The sequence below is a fragment of the Mus musculus genome, chromosome 3 (assembly GCF_000001635.26).
Source record: "Mus musculus strain C57BL/6J chromosome 3, GRCm38.p6 C57BL/6J".
Classification (NCBI taxonomy): domain Eukaryota; kingdom Metazoa; phylum Chordata; class Mammalia; order Rodentia; family Muridae; genus Mus; species Mus musculus.
The window spans coordinates 75,557,273-75,573,446 of record NC_000069.6 but is presented as its reverse complement, the minus strand read 5'-3'; the positions used below and the strand labels follow the sequence as shown (position 1 = coordinate 75,573,446).

The window sequence follows — 16,174 nt, the reverse complement described above, 5'->3', positions numbered from 1 at the left end:
TAAGAAAAATGCTGTCTAGGTACTGAGAGCAATTACTGTGGCACATTCCATATGATAGATGATTTTCAGTGATGGATTATTTATGCCAGCTAGCTAGCTGGATTTATGACTCTGAGCATGAAAAGCCCAGGTGTCTTAACATGCTTTGTGGCCATGGAGGCATACAAAATCAAAATGAGAAAATTTCCAAACAGGGTAAATTAGAGTACTGAATACCCACGAACACAATGAGAGGAAATGAAGCTGGGTATTTTAATCAAAGGTGACATCTTTAATCAAAAAGCAAGTGGTGATTTTAAAACAGTGATTTAAAAATGTCCAAGGCGGCATTGTTTTGTAACACAAAGCCAAGTGAATGCAGATGCACTGTCCTTTAAAGATCTCCATGCTTCAGAGTTTCAGCCTTAGAACTATCTCCTTCTTCATCTAAAGTTTTATAGGCAAAAATTTATGGTAAAAGATGATCAAGTAGCACATTTGCCATCTTTATCACTTTGAATTATGTATAATTGTTCTACATTGTTCTTATTGCTCACTCACAATTTCCATTGTTGTGAATTCCATTCCTTGGGACTTATATTTCCCTATCCCCTGGGTGATAAAGGTCACAGGCAAGAAATTAGCTAAGTGTAAAACAACTGGGCATAGTGGAGACGGTGGCACACTGGCATTTTGATTCAGTAATCAGACACACTTCCCTGTGGGTTGACTGCTAACCTGTAGCAATTTAAAGACAATAGTTGCTAAATCCACATTTCACTTGGATCTAAGTTATTTTAACCAAAACTGTGAGGCCACTGTTACCTTCTCTGCTTTATCATTAGTTTGTTTTATCTTAACTATATTCACTGCTATAAATGACTTTGCATAAAATTCAACCCCTTTGTCTTCAATTGTGCCTTGTCTGATATAAACATGGCTACCTACATTTATATATTATTCCTCTCCACTCTTTTTCTTTACCCCAGTACAGCTTTATTTCACTTCATTTTTTAAACTCTGCATAACAGGATGATAAGATGTAGCTCATTTGGTAGGATGTGAGCCTACTCTACATGAAGCCCTGGGTTGAATACCTAGCATCCATAGAAAAGATCTGGTACCATCGATTTGAAATTCTAGCACTCAGGAAGCAGAGGCAGGAAGATAAGGAGTTCAAGGTCGTCCTCAGTCAGACAGACCATCCTGGGAGATGGGAGTCTGTCTCATAAGAAGAAAAACGTTGTGTATGGCTATAATCACATCACTCCAGAGGCTGGGACAGAAGAATCTCACATTCAATTATAGCCCGTACTAAAAATGAATACCTTACCTTTAAACTTAGGAACTACAACTATGTATGGTCGGAATAATTTGTTTGGTATGCTGACACCCTATTTTAAAGCTTTTCATTCTGCTTTGAGCTTAAGAGTGTGTCTTCTACAAATGTGAAAAAGCATTTACTGACTTCATCATTGGTAGAAAAAAAGAGTTTATTATGGGGGCCGTAGAGATGACTCAGAGGCTAAGATTGTTTGCTGCTCTTCTACAGGACCCATGTTCTGTTTCTAGCACATATGCCCAGTGCTCAGCAGGCTTTTAATTGTAACTGATGTTGCAGCATCTACAAACCATTCATTCTTATGGTCAAATAATACTTTGCCATATAGAAATTGTATCAACTTTTATGTAGATTTGTTTCCCAAATTCTCTTGGGCATACTGCTAGAATACTATTGCTGAGGTCATAGGCTAATTTTATGGCAAGCCTTTTGAGGAATGGCCAAAGGGTTTTTCAAAGTGGATGTGTGAATGCCTAGTATGCTCAGAGGTCAGAACAGAAAGTTCAATTTTGTCAAACCTTTGCCAATAACTATTACTGCCCCTTTTTTACTTCAATCAATTCTATAGGTGTCAGCTTCCCATTTTGATTCTGAATTGAATTTCCCAAATTTCTAATGATGTTACCACTTCCAATTTATTTAAAATAGATTTCCTCATACAATACATCCTGATTAATTTCCCCTCACTTTAGTCCTCCGGGTTGCTCTCCAGCTCCCCTGCCATAGAGGTCCACTCCCTTTTCTTTCATTAGAAAGGAAGATACTTCTAAGGGATAACATAAGAAATAAGATATAATAAGATAAAAAAAAAACCCACCATATTGAAGTTAGACAAGGCAAACCAATAGAAGGAAAGGAGCCTAAAAGCAGGCTCAAGATCAGAGGCTCACTGGTACACAAACACTAAAGCTCCATGAAAATGCTAAATGGAAAAACAATATACATGCAGAGGACCCAGTGTGGATCCATGCAGGATCTGCTTTTCCTGCTTCAGTCCCTGTGACTTCATATATGACTTGCTTAGTTGATTTAAGAGGGCCCTGTTCCCTGGATGTCCAACATCTCCTGCAGATTACACTCATTGCCTCCTCTTCCTGGCAGTTTCCTGAGTTCTGAGTGGATGGATTTGATGGACACATCCCATTTAGAGCTGTGTTTCAAAGTTTTTGTTTCTGTCTGTCTGTCTATCTCTCTCCCTCTTCCTGTGTGTGCGTGTGTGCACCCATACTATTTGGGGCTTGGGTCTCTGTATTTTTTCCCATCTCTAGTAGGAGGAAGCATCTCTGATGATGGCTGAATACGCCATTAATCTATATCTTTGTGTGCTTACTGACTGTTTTAGTATCCTGTTTGGGCAAAGAAATATCTATTTAAATCTTTTCACCACTTTTATTCATCTCTTTTTAAAAATATTTTAGATACAAATTCTTCCTTAAATATTTGATTTGGAAATCATTTCTCAATTTTTGGTGTCTCTTCAGATCTTACTTTTGTTCTCTGAAGCATATACATTTAGGTTTAATGAAATCTAACTTTTTCCCGTATGCTTTGCTGACCCTAGAAACCTCCATCTAATCCAATCTAACCTCCTCTATGAGTTCCACTGAGTAAGATCCCACACTCAGGCTCATGGTCCATTTAAAGTTACATATTGTATATGGTATGCGGTAGGGCTCAATTTTATGCTTTCGTATGTATATATCTATCTAGTTGTCCTGATATTTTATTTGAAGACTATCCTTTCTGTATTGCATTTTCCATCTTACCATCACTCTCAAAATCAAATGAACCCCTCTGTAAGGACTATTTTTCTGTACACTAAATTTTATTGCAGTGAAACCTATCTGTCTGGCTTCCTTCCAACTTTCCACATATATCGTTTTAGAAAAATATTTATTTTTATTTTATGTGTAGTATGTGTGAATGCCTAGCACCCTCAGACGTGAGGTGACAGATCCCTTGTACCTGGAACTACAGTTATAGGCTGCCCAATGCTGGTGTAAGGAACCAGGCCAGAACTACTGCAAGAGTAGCAAGCGCTAGCACTAGCAATTGCTGAGGCATCTCTCCAGCTCTACAACTTAAGTTCCATGTCCAAGCTGCCAATTTCTACAAACAAAACCAATGAATAAACAACAACAACAAAAACCAAGACAACAAAACACCAGCAGCTAATATCATGATATACTGAATATGAATATTATTTTGGAGAATATGACCATCTTAACAATTTCAGTCTTCCATCTTTAACTTTCTTTCAATGATGTTTTGTACATTAACTGATGATTTTGGTGCCCAAGTCATGTACTTCCTTTTTTTAAATGTATTACTAAGTATTTATATTCTATTTATATTTCTTATAAATGAATGTTTTAGATTTTGATTGTAGCATATAAAATATATTTTTGGTATGTGTGTTGTATATATATATATTCGTTCTTGCTGAACCTAGCCACACGGCTAGTCAATACCATCTAGTTTAGGTACCCAGTTACCCTGGGGATCCATTGATCTATTTTACCTCTAAATGCTGGAATTCTAGATAGCCACTATCCATCCTTAGGTTTTAAGTGAGTTCTGGAAACTGGAACACCAGTCCAAAGTGCTTTGCATCAAGCACTTTAACTCCGTAGCAGTCTCCTCATTCCACCTCATTTTATACTGGTCTTGTATCTTGAATTCGTTCTGCATTTGTTTATTCTAATAGTTGTGGTGTGTGTATGTGTTCGTATATACAACACATATTCGTATATATTAGGTTTTCGTATATACAAAATTCATTTCAACTGATAGTATAACATTTATTATTTGTTTCTAATCAAGAAATTTTCTATTTGCACTTTTGAGCAGATTCTTTAAGTCAATAAACAGGCGACCAAATTGAGAGAGGTTCTATATTCTTGTTCATGCCAGATACTATGAAACTGCATTTAGTCCCTCATCATTAATATAGTTTTAGCACTGGCGTTTATATAAATTTGTTCTTTTAAAAACTTGACATTTTCTGTCTCATGTAGAATCTAGTCAGTAATATGTATACAAATGCACATTATATATACAGTATAACATGAAGAAAAGCAAATATAAGAGAATAAGGGAAAAGTGGATACAAGCAATGGAAAATGGTTTTTTTCTTTTAGTGGTGGGTAAGTACATAAAATTAATGTGGAGCTTCACAGCTTCCTTTTAAAATGACAGTTCTAACTGCCGTAACTTAATCAACTTGTATAGTATTTGGGTCTGGCTAATTTTGTGTGTGTGTGTTTTAATTTATTTCAAAATATTTTTAATAATAAAGTAAAAAATAAAATTAAGAAGTTGAGAAAATTATCATCCTAGCTTGCTAAAATTATGATTATGAAAGTATTATGGGTATTTATTATTGTTTTGTTTATTGCTTGAGACAGCCTCAATATGGAGTCAAGAGTAATCGTGGTTAAATTCTACTTGGTTGTGTTAGGTTATTTCTTAAGATAGTTTGTTTATATGTCTTTGCTTTTCCAGTTTGTCTTCAGATTTTCTAGTTCTAACTTAATTTCCATTGTTTCTCTTTTTTGTTTGTTTGTTTGTTTTGTTTTGTTTTAAGACAGGGTTTCTCTGTATAGCCCTGGCTGTCCTGGAATTCACTCTATAGACCAGGCTGGCCTTGAACTCAGTAACTCACCTGCCTCTGCCTCCCAAGTGCTGGGATTAAAGGCATGTGCCACCATTGTCTGGCCATGGTTTCTCTTTTTGCTATTTTCCTATCCCATTAAAGTTATCTAATCTGCTGCCTCAAAGTCATGGTACTTCATGCCAACCTTTATATTTGTAATACTGTTATCAATATAATTTCTTTTAAATACCATTTTCCTTTTGGTTCTAAGAAAGAAGCCTTTTTATTGTTTAAATTTTTTATTCTCGTGATTTCCTAAAATAATGCATTATTTAACCTTAACTGTATTCCAACTATATAATGACTTCATATACTCAAATGGTGAGTCTTAAATAAACCTTATTATTTCTATACTATACTTAATGCAGCTCTTCACATTTCTTACAGATAAATTATACTATTTTTAGTTACCTGATCATTTTGCCCGGACATAGAAGGAAATAATTTTAGAGCTTTGAATTTTCATTTGAACCAAAGCCACTGTTCACTCAATAATCAGTCTCAATAAATTTTGACATGGAATAAGTAACATTTAATGAGCATAAACTTCTGTTAGGTATAGCAAAATCTTATATTACTATAAACAGATTGATTTGTTATACATCATATACTAAGATTTAGAGAAGTTGAGTAAGATATTCATTATCATATTGTAGAAAGAATCCCTCGTATCTTTTTTTTTTCTTTTTTGGAATAAAAAAAACCTGATATCAGTTTCATCTGACTATACAGCTAATATACTAAGATGAAAGCAGATTTGTTAATGCTTGCAGGAAATCCCTTTTTCAACTCTGATATTAAGAAAGCATTATGCAAATTAGGCGGGACAGCTGTGTTCTAATAAAACTTTATTTACAAAGGAAATCATACGCCTGGAGGGTTAGCTTGTCAACCCTGCAATTAAGTAATACATTTTAATGCCTAAATTCTTCTTTACAACCGTCCTTCACCCTTTTTAGGTTTCTCAAATACTGTTATAATATTAAAGCTGTAATGTGCCTCGTGTTGCCTTTTTTCTGTTAACTATGTTGACTGAAGATTATGGCATACACAGACACATGCATGCACACACACACAAACACACACACACACACACACACACACACACACACTTAAACTTTCTACAGTACCCAATCCCATGTTACAGAATGCATAAAAGTTTAGAAACTTATGAGATTATACCTGGGAATCTTGCCTCCCACCTCCCCAAAACACACACACACACACACACACACACACACACACAGAGAGAGAGAGAGAGAGAGAGAGAGAGAGAGAGAGAGAGAGAGAGAGAGACAGAGAGAGAGAGAGACAGAGAGAAAGAGAGAGAGAGAGAGAGAGAGAGAGAGAGAGAGAGAGAGAGAGAGAGAGAGAGAGAGACTCTCATAAGAGAACCTGACAGATAAGTAAAAGGGTTAAAATGTTAACACCAGGAGCACAAAGACAACAATGGTATAGCCAAGATTGTTTGGTAACATCAGTGAAATTAAGTCTTTATACTCATGTGGAAATTTCAATATGACTTCTTGTCATTCCTGACTCTGGAATTCTTCTTGGGCTTTTCCATCTGAAAGAATAATTCATCACAAATGCTAAGGCCAAGATGTGTCACTGTACAGATGAGTCATCCTGCAGGTAGTAGTCACTCTATAGATGTTGCCAACACTTTGTATTTTAGAAATGGACAATAACATCACCTTTTACAGTGACAAATCTTACAGGGTTTCCCTCTAAGGAGCAACTGATTATTCTGTTTTGTCAGGCAGCTTAGCAAACCTTCAGTTCTTCCTTAAAACATGCAATATTGAGAATGATGTCTTTCTTTCTTTATTTGGTGAGTTAGTATCCTGCCATGCAGCTCAGACAGGCTTCAAACTCACAACCCTTCTAGCTCGGCCTCCTAAATACTGGGATTATGGGTGAAGAACCACCATGCCCTATAGTCCCAAATTACTGAACGCAGGCCATACAGACAGACTCTTGAATAGTTTCAGAATTGAGGCAGATTATGATAATATAATAAACAAGTTTTATGGAAAAAGGTCCAGTGAAACTTGAAGGAAAGGCAGTAGATTGTTGGCTAGGTAACTTTCTAGAAAGAGATGCCATCAGCCTTTTAATTTTTTTTTTAAGATTTATTTATTTATGTATATGAGTACACCATTGCTCTCCTCAGACACACCAGAAGAGGGCATCAGATCCCATTGCAGGTGGTTGTGAGCCACCATGTGGTTGCTGGGAATTGAACTCAGGACCTCTGGAAGAGCATTCGGTGCTCTTAACCTCTGAGTCATCCCTCCAGCCCCACTGTCAGCCTCTTAAGTCCCAGTTTGCCCAGGGACTTGCAATTTGCTAACTACCCAGATAAAAAGTTGGCGTGAAAGGTTAAACTTTGCTAAGGTACCAAGTAGAGGTTGGGGAAAAGCACCAAATTTCTAAGAATCAGAATAGAATTTAAAGTTAATATGGCTTTAATAGCCAGCCTGGTTGATACGACTTAGTTACCCCCAAGCACCTCTGCCACGTTGCTTCATCCACCAGAAGTCTCTGATATCCCATCTTCCCTTGAGGCTGCAGCCCCAACAGGCTGTAGGCCAGTGAGTGCACAGTGAATATATGCTGGAGGCCTTTAGGAAAGCTTTTACTGTTTGGTTTAAAGCTTCATTCCTCACTCTTTCATCCCTGTACTGGAGCATGAAGCCTGTCCAAATGGGCAAAAGGTTTTTTTTTTTTTTTCTTCACAGCAAAAGTTTAAGAAAATTGTCATTGCTGAGCCTCCACAGAAAAAGCACAGTCTACTCACCTCTAGATTGCTTGCTTTACAAACAAGCAAAGACAATGCATATATGTTTTGTATTATTTTGCCTAAAACCAGCTGCTGAAAGCATTTCTAATTGAGACATTTGCTTGGGGTAAGATATTGGGAATACAGTTGTTTGTTTGTTTATTTGTTTTGAAGACAAGGTTTCACTATGCAGCTTTGGATGTTTGGGAACTTATAAGGTAAACCAGGATGGCCTCCATATCACAGACATCTGCTTATATCTGCCTCCCCAGTATTAAAGGCATATCCACCAAGCCTGGTGAAATATTTGGCTTATATGCCTATTAATTAATTTGCCTTCTTTTAAATGATATGCATGGTGGTGGTAGCATGGGGGGGCAGGGAGCATACAGGCCCTGTGTGCCAGTGTGTGGAAGTCATTAGACAGATACATAATCTTCGATTGTTTAAGCCAGTGCTTCTTATTCTTGTTCCTTGCACTGTACTGCAAGTGGGCTAGCCTATGAACTCCTGGTGGTTATTCTTCAGCCTCTACCTCCATTCTTATAGGAGGAGCCCCGAGATTATAGACCTGTAAGGTTTCAGCATGATGTGGGTGCTGTGGATAGGAAATCCAGTCCTTATGCTTGCACAGTAAGTCCTTTACCCACTAAATCATCTCCCTACTCCAACCATGGTTTTGTTGTTAATTTAAATGCACTTTACTTCTAAATAATATATCCAACATGCCCTCGCCCCAGAACAACTGATCCACCTTAAAAAATAAGGGTCTAAGTAACAGAGCTCAAGGTGACATGAATCCCACCTGTTATAGAACTTTGTCTGTCCAATCACATTAGGGTAGTGGGAGGTTTGGGATTAGACAGGAGAAGGGAGGCAGAGCGATGAGTTGAGATGGAGGGGTCTCAGGAGGAGAGAGAGAACCAGAATGGAGGCATATGTGGTGTTATCAAGAGGTTAGAATAATCAGGTTAAAGCTTTATCATTATCATTTGGCTCTGAAATTATTGTATTGGCATTCTGTAAATTGTGTTATTATTTATACATAAATGTGATTGGCTAATTAAGCATTAAGAGTCTTGATTCTACCCAGTAATTAGATGTTGAAATGGCTAACCAGGGGTGTGTGGGACATTGCATGTAAGTTGTTGGCGGTGACTGGAGTGACAGAGCATGGCTTGGACCCACTGAGAGTTGGCAGGTTAATTTTTTAATATTTCCCACAACACTCATCCCTCTTGAGTCCTACTGTATCTCACATGACAAATAGCAGCTACATAGATGACAGATTCCAATTGTTGAAGTTGTTAATATGTCTGTATTCACTTATTTATTTTTATTTTTTATCTTCTGGTTCTTTTGAGACAGGGTTTCTCTGTGTAGCCCTGGCTGTCTTGGAACTCATTCTGTAGACCAGGCTGGCCTTGAACTCGGAGATCCACTTGTCTGCCTCTTGAGTCTGACTGTTGCTTGGCAATATTTCTCCATTTCTCAATCGTCTTATCTGCTTTTATCTTTTGTGGAACATGTTTCCAGATGGAACAGGCGTATAGTGCTAGCTCTGGGAAGTGGAGGAGAAGGAGAAGGAAGAGGAGGGATAGGAGAAGCAGGAGCAGGACCTGGAGCTGGAGCAGGAGGGGAAGGCGGAGGGGAAAGAGGAGAGGTAGGAGGAGGAGAAAGAGCTGCTCAAGGTCAGCTCTGGCTCCACAGCTAGTTACATACTTGAGTGTCCTGTATAGACAGATCGGAGGGCAGCTTTCAGGAGTCAGTTCTCTCTTCTACCCTGTGAATCCCAGAAGCCCAACCTAGGTCATGTGGGTTAGCAGCACAACCACCTCAGTGGCTCTAATTCTTTATAGGAACACAGAAACTTTAAATACATACAGAAAATTAACTCAAATGCCTTTTCTGACAGATTTCATGTATGCACCTTTTGTGTAAAATACCACTGTTTTTTAAGTTGTCTGAGTTACCTGGAAGAAAAACATACAACACTGTTATGCAGCTGCAAGACTATTTCATACAACTTTGGTGTGGTAGGACATGGCAGAGGACTTATCATATATGATTTAAACTGCTTCCCAGATAAAGGCAGCTAAACTATGTCAACAGTTAAAGCCTCTATGTAGGTAAATAGAGGCTTCTTACCCAGAAGGCTGAATATATGACATATACATCGTTTGCTTCAAAGACTCTCAACTGCTCGGTGAGGAGGACAATAATTAAATGCTTCAATAGCTAGCTTCATTCAAGTGAGTGGCAAATATTATAATTTATAACAGCATAATGCCTCATATAATGTTTCATAATAGCATTCTACTAAGAGATGAGAAAATAAAATAAAACCAATTATTTCTTCAATCCAAACACAGTTAAAATACCTATAACCTAACAAAGTTTACGTTATCAAACAAAGGACAGCTGTGTTCTATCCCATGCTTATAAATCCATCACTCGGGAGATAGAGGCAGGAGGATCATGGGTTTAAGGTAATCTCCGGACACACACTGAGTACTAGGCCAGCATCGAGAACATGAAATGCTATCTTAAAATAAAGGACAAAAGAAATGAAATACAGAAACATATTAATCATTTATTATGCTTTTAACTAAGGTCACGTGGAGAAAAATCAGAAGCTTTGCAGTGATCTCTGCTCATTTCAGAAGAGAAAAACAACAGTAGAAACAAGATGCTCAGGGAAAAATGGGCGACAGCCTAGAGGTGCTCACTGACCTCTTAGCCTGGTAACTCTGGGCTGAGATATGTCTGACAAAAACAATAAGTGCACTTTTAAAAATGAGCTTATTAAGCCAGAGTCAATTCTCTGTCTGCCTTACCACATTAAGTACAAGCCAAGAGGGGAGTAGGCTAAATCGGAGGGGGGCTCAAATGGTGCTGAGTTAACATATCATACAAGCTTCCTCAGCCAAAAGAAATGTTACTGGCCAGATCTGAGCAAGGTCTCAAAGCTTGGCCCTGCTTCATGATAACTCCAAGGTTAGAAACACAGGTGTTATTCAGGTTAAATTAGTCTTACTATGGCCTTCTTAATTTGACCATTTTGGTAAAATAGAACAAATTTTCTATTTTAAAGAGTAAATTCTAGTCACGATGAAGCCTTATACTATATCTAATTTTCAGTAAGTATTTTCATAGGTAAGAAAAAAGGAAACGCACACACATAGACATGAATACACATGCATTTATTTGGGGGTAGTATTGGCTAAAGACATCTTTAAAACAGCAGAATCTAGAGGCAAAGAGTGGAATATCTTCAAGTGGCACCCCATGAATAAAATCTGAACTAAAGCATATACTATTTTAGGCTGAAGTTAGTGAAAATATTTTCTCTCTTCATTTAGAAATCCAAAAATGAACAACAATGATTATTCTGAACACAGAGTAGACAAATCAGTGGGCTGAGTCCAATGTTAGTTACATCAGAAATTTAAGAAAAGAGAATTTTCTAGTTGAACTTGTTCATAAAATGATACAATACCTTGTCAAAAACCTGAACACATCATTACTATTAAATATGAATTATGTATAGGGCCTTAGACATACATATAAAAAACAATGAAACTCAGTATTAGTCCTAAAGATCTTGAATGTCTGATGAGTGAGACATTTATGAACTCAGCTAACAATATAAATCACAGTGCTAAGCATGTGAATATCACAGGAACAAGGAGGATTAGTCATCACTTCCAAGCTAATATATATCCATCAGTTTGTTAGTACGCGTTGGCTGTGAGCAAACAAAAGCCAGCTAAATAGTTGCTGTTATTAATTTTATTATCAAATGACAGTTTATAATTAATGAGCATTTACCAAGTGACTAATAATAAGAGATACAAATCTTACTAAATTAATTCTGACACAAACCAGAGTAATTGTTTTGGTAAAATGCCAAGTTAAAAGTATCGAAGGCCCGATGCTATGATTCTACAAATGGTTAAATAATGAGGAAGGATCTCTTTCTTATTTTTTGGAGGGGGGGAAATAACTAGAGAAACTGGAGAATAAATTCAGACTTTACACAATGAAATTTGGTTTTAAAGGGAAGACATTAGCAAAGCTATTCCTCAGAGGTTTAATGGCAAATGGAGGTGAGCCACAGGCTTCCCTGGCTGGGAAAGCTCTTCCACCTTTGCAGCATCTCCTGGCAGAGCCATGTTCCCCAACTAAACTCCCTGCCTCTGGAACGAATTTACAAATCGTACACAAAATCTTGCACCTACAAAGTCTGAATCAAATCTGGTTCCAATAACTGCTTCTGAATAGTTAATCAGATCAAAGCCATTTTCTTTTTTTTTTTCTTTTCTTTTTTTTTAATTAGGTATTTTCCTCGTTTACATTTTCAATGCTATCCCAAAGGTCCCCCATACCCACCCACCCCCCAACCCCCTACCCACCCACTCCCCCTTTTTGGCCCTGGCGTTCCCCTGTACTGAATAACTGACTTGTACAGTAACCATTTGGTGGGATCAACTGTCTGATTTATGAAACTACAAATATCTCATTGTATAGATTACAGTACTGGGCAACATTTCTAACGGAGCCAGTAGTCACAGTGCATCTTCTGTCCACTGACCTTGATAGAATCTGCTCAAGATCAACATGAGATGAAAGTGAAGCCCCCCTGGTCTGGAGAGTCTAATGCTCTCCCTTCTAAGATGGAAGCCTAGGTATGAATGTGGGCACCAAAACTCAACTCCTGGAGAAGTGAAATAGCTTAAGTAATTACTAACATCTTAAGAAACAAAAACAAAGACTGAGAAGATTTCAAATTCCAAGTCTAGCAAGTTAATAGTTCATAGTTAATAGTTAATAGTGGTAAGTGCTTGTCTATCATGCATGTGGGTCTAGCCTTGAACACCAGTGCTGACTATGACAATAAAAATATACTGCTCCACATTGATGAAAAACAATTATTTGTACAACCTAAAATAAATAAATAAATAAATAAATAAAACCACAATTACCCAAAATTTAAGGATGAAATACTGAAAATGTTAGCTGGAAAAGTAACAAAGCAAAACAAATCCTTATTTGAATAAATAATTGTTCCAGATTCCCAAACCAATATTTAACCTTAGAAAAATTTGATAAATCTAAATAAATTGGTTGTTGTTTAAATTGATTGTCTGTTTAAGTAAGGGAATAAATATCACTTTAGTTCTGACTTCCCTTAAATTTTTTCTCCAAATAATAGCATAAATGTATTAGTTCTGTTTTTATAACCTATAACTGTTTAAAATTTAATGTATTAATGACTTCAGTGACTCACAAGTGCAAAAAATGTCATGTTCGCATTTTGAATATAGGTCTATAGAAATTAGTGGTTGAAAAAGGAAGGCTGTACTCTGTATTACATGCATTTAACACAAAATATTAAGTATCTTTTCTCTAATGTCTAGGGTATGTTTCTCAATCATTTTTATAAATATCTATTTCCCTGTTTCCAGTTCACTCCCAAACCATTTGATCTGGAACCTGTGAGTGGTTTCTCTGTTGTGTCAAGGACAGCCTCCAAACCTCCTGCTAGAAATGCATTCAAGTCAATTTACTTTCACTCCATAGACTTAGAATCAGAATTTTAAATTTAAAGAGAGGTCCAAAAGACAGTGCCATTTGAAATTAACCAAGTCTTTTGGCTAAAAGGGAGTCATCCCCTGAGCAGTTTCCACTGGATAGACCAGCAGGATAAATAATCTGCTTTATTTCATATATCATACTTTATATAAATTGAATGACCTTTCCCAACACTAACCAAGAAAAAAAAAACAGGTTATTTGAAATTGATATAAATGTTAATTAAACTAGATAAAGAGTTCAAGGTGAAATAACTGTCCAAGTATGATATACTCACAATTTGCTCTCATATAGAAACACAAGTCTTATTCCCAAAACAACACAAGAACTTAGTCCACTGACATTCCTAAATGGATCTGATCTCACAAACAGGGGAATATTAGGCATTTTAAAATTGAAATCTCATTCATTCTTAATGAGTCTGTAGTCTTAGGATATCTCAGAGCCTACTATTTATGTAGTTAGATGAGATTTTAAAAACATCTTCATTTCAGCTGTTTTCATGTAAATTGTTTTCTATCCATTTATTTTCTTTGTTATTTACTGATTTCCATCAAATTCTTTCAAAAGGTCATTCTTACAAAGGCTCTAAAAGAACTTCATTGCCAGTCACATAATTAACTATTATCTTTTTTTTGTGTGTGTGGAGGGAATAACCAGAGACAACAGGTATTCAGTTTCCAAGTGAATCAGCAAAGAGCCTGAACATCTAAGACGGACTCAGGACCATGCACCTACCATCACACATAACAAGGGCAAGGACAACCTTTTCCAAGTTTTATTAAACCACCAGATCACATTTTCTCTCCCAAAAGCATTTTCTGGAGATCACATAGCCAGATGGCTATGCCAATTAATAGGTTTCTAGTAGTATACCAAAGATAACATCCATCCTTACTGTCACTGCTAAGTTTAGTGGCTTCTATAGCTTTTTTCGAATACTTACATGATCTGCTTAATCTAAGCCTAGATATTTCTTGGTTTTGCTTATTTATTTATTTTTTAAGATTTCTCTGTGTGCCCAGGTCTTTGGTGTATTAGAATGTGGGAGAAAAGGATTTAATTAATTTAGTAGTGGGCATCTCTCATCAGTATCTGCACTTAGTAGGACTGAACCTTAAGTAATGGAGAGAATACCTTTGAGCCACTTTAGTTTTAGAAGGCATCTTGTGTGCACTGCAAAAACAAAATTCAAAATCTTGCAGTAAACCAGAATAGTATGACAAAAGAAGAAAATAGAAGGTGATTTCTGGATCTTATTGACCCCTCTTTAAACAATCTCAAGTATTCTGGCACCCTATGGAATAGTCAACTGTCACAAGAAAGCCATTTCAGAGCAGAGTATGCTGCAATATGCTACATGACTAACAGGCATATAATCTGGGACACTATTTCACAACAAAAAAATGAACTAAGCACGTAGAATTTTAGTACTTTTCCAACCCAAAAGGCTGTAATCTGTCATAGGTGCAAAGGTAGGATTGACTACCTAACATAACAAGTATTACAACATAATTCCACCCGTATGTATTACTAGCATTCAAAAGAGTATACACACAATGAGAATGAACTATTATTGTGTGATACTATATACCTCTAAAATGAGAGCCCATTATAAAATACTAAAGGTTATCATTTTACACATACTCTCTTCAATAGAGGAAAGCTCCTCCACACAGTTCCCTTGTACTCCTGTTTTTAAAACACGAACAAACGTTACCGGACACAAATGAGAGAATAAGAAGCAGCGAGGAAGTACACCATATGTTCCCGTTGTAGGCTAAACCCAGGTCTTTGTTTCAATATTCCAGCGCCAGCAGGAAGGAAAAGCCAAATACCCACCCATTTCAATTTATTTTCTCATTAATGCTGGTAAAAGTTATACTTAGGATAGGTTTAGCCGGAACCCATCCTATCTTATTATTTGCTTCTTTAACCCATATCTTTTGCAATCCAAAGACCCTGCAATACAACCGGTTATCTTGGATAGACTGTCCGTGGCAGGACAATCTGATAAACTAACACAAGCGTCAGGCACTGAAGAGGACAAAGTTATTTTCTTAGTGAAACAGTTACAAAGTGGTTCTCTATCAATGCCAATTTTGCCTTTTTAACAGCTACGCATCTAGCTTGACACCATCCACCTGGTACTCAATTAGCAGGGCTTTCTTCAATCTTGTGATCTCCCAGACCAGTTTTAATGGTGCAACTCAAAACAAAATCCTTAACCACGCCCTTAATATCCCAGGCAGAGTTACCTTTTGTTTTTTGTTTTTTTTCTCTCTCTCTACCAAAGTCTGTAATTGTACGTAATTGTACTGAAAAGGTTTGCACCGCGATCCTAAGTCAACATAGCACTCTTTCCTCCAGTATCCAGGCGTTCCTATTGTCAGATGCCTTCCTCCCCAGGTTGCTGTGCTGTAGCCCGCAAGTGGCGCCCACGCTTACCTCCTTCACACCTGCAATCCCCGCTCGGGATGCTGGAGAGGATGCTGGGCAGGCTGAGACTGCTCCGGATGCTGCTCTTGCCTCTCTCCAGGGAAACTACAGACTAGGCTGAGCTGAAGCTTCTTCTGAGATTCAAGCTCCGCCTTCCCCGCCTCTAATTGGCCGAAGCTCGGGCTGCGGCTCCTCCCACTGCCATCTGCGCAGCCTAGGCGCAGAGCGGTACCCGAGGTCTCTTAGTTCCTGGTGCTCTGACCCCTTCATTTCGGACTTTCTCCCCTCTGGCATCGCACCTGGCCCTTCCTCAGGTCCTGCTTAGCTCTTTTAGCCGGCTGGTCCAGTGAACACGGGAGTGGGCTGTCCTTTGGGGGTA

At 37.5% G+C, this 16,174-nt stretch overlaps 1 protein-coding gene across 2 annotated transcripts in view; it reads right to left on the bottom strand.

Moving 5' to 3' along the window:
• Serpini1 (serine (or cysteine) peptidase inhibitor, clade I, member 1) overlaps positions 1 to 15,954 on the bottom strand; it is an 85,031-nt gene extending 69,077 nt beyond the window's left edge. For both annotated transcript variants that reach the window (NM_009250.3, NM_001357514.1), the window contains exon 1: positions 15,805 to 15,954. The gene's annotated coding sequence lies outside the window, so the exon portion shown is untranslated. The remainder of the gene's footprint in view (positions 1 to 15,804) is intronic.
• Between the last annotated feature and the right edge of the window lie 220 nt (positions 15,955 to 16,174).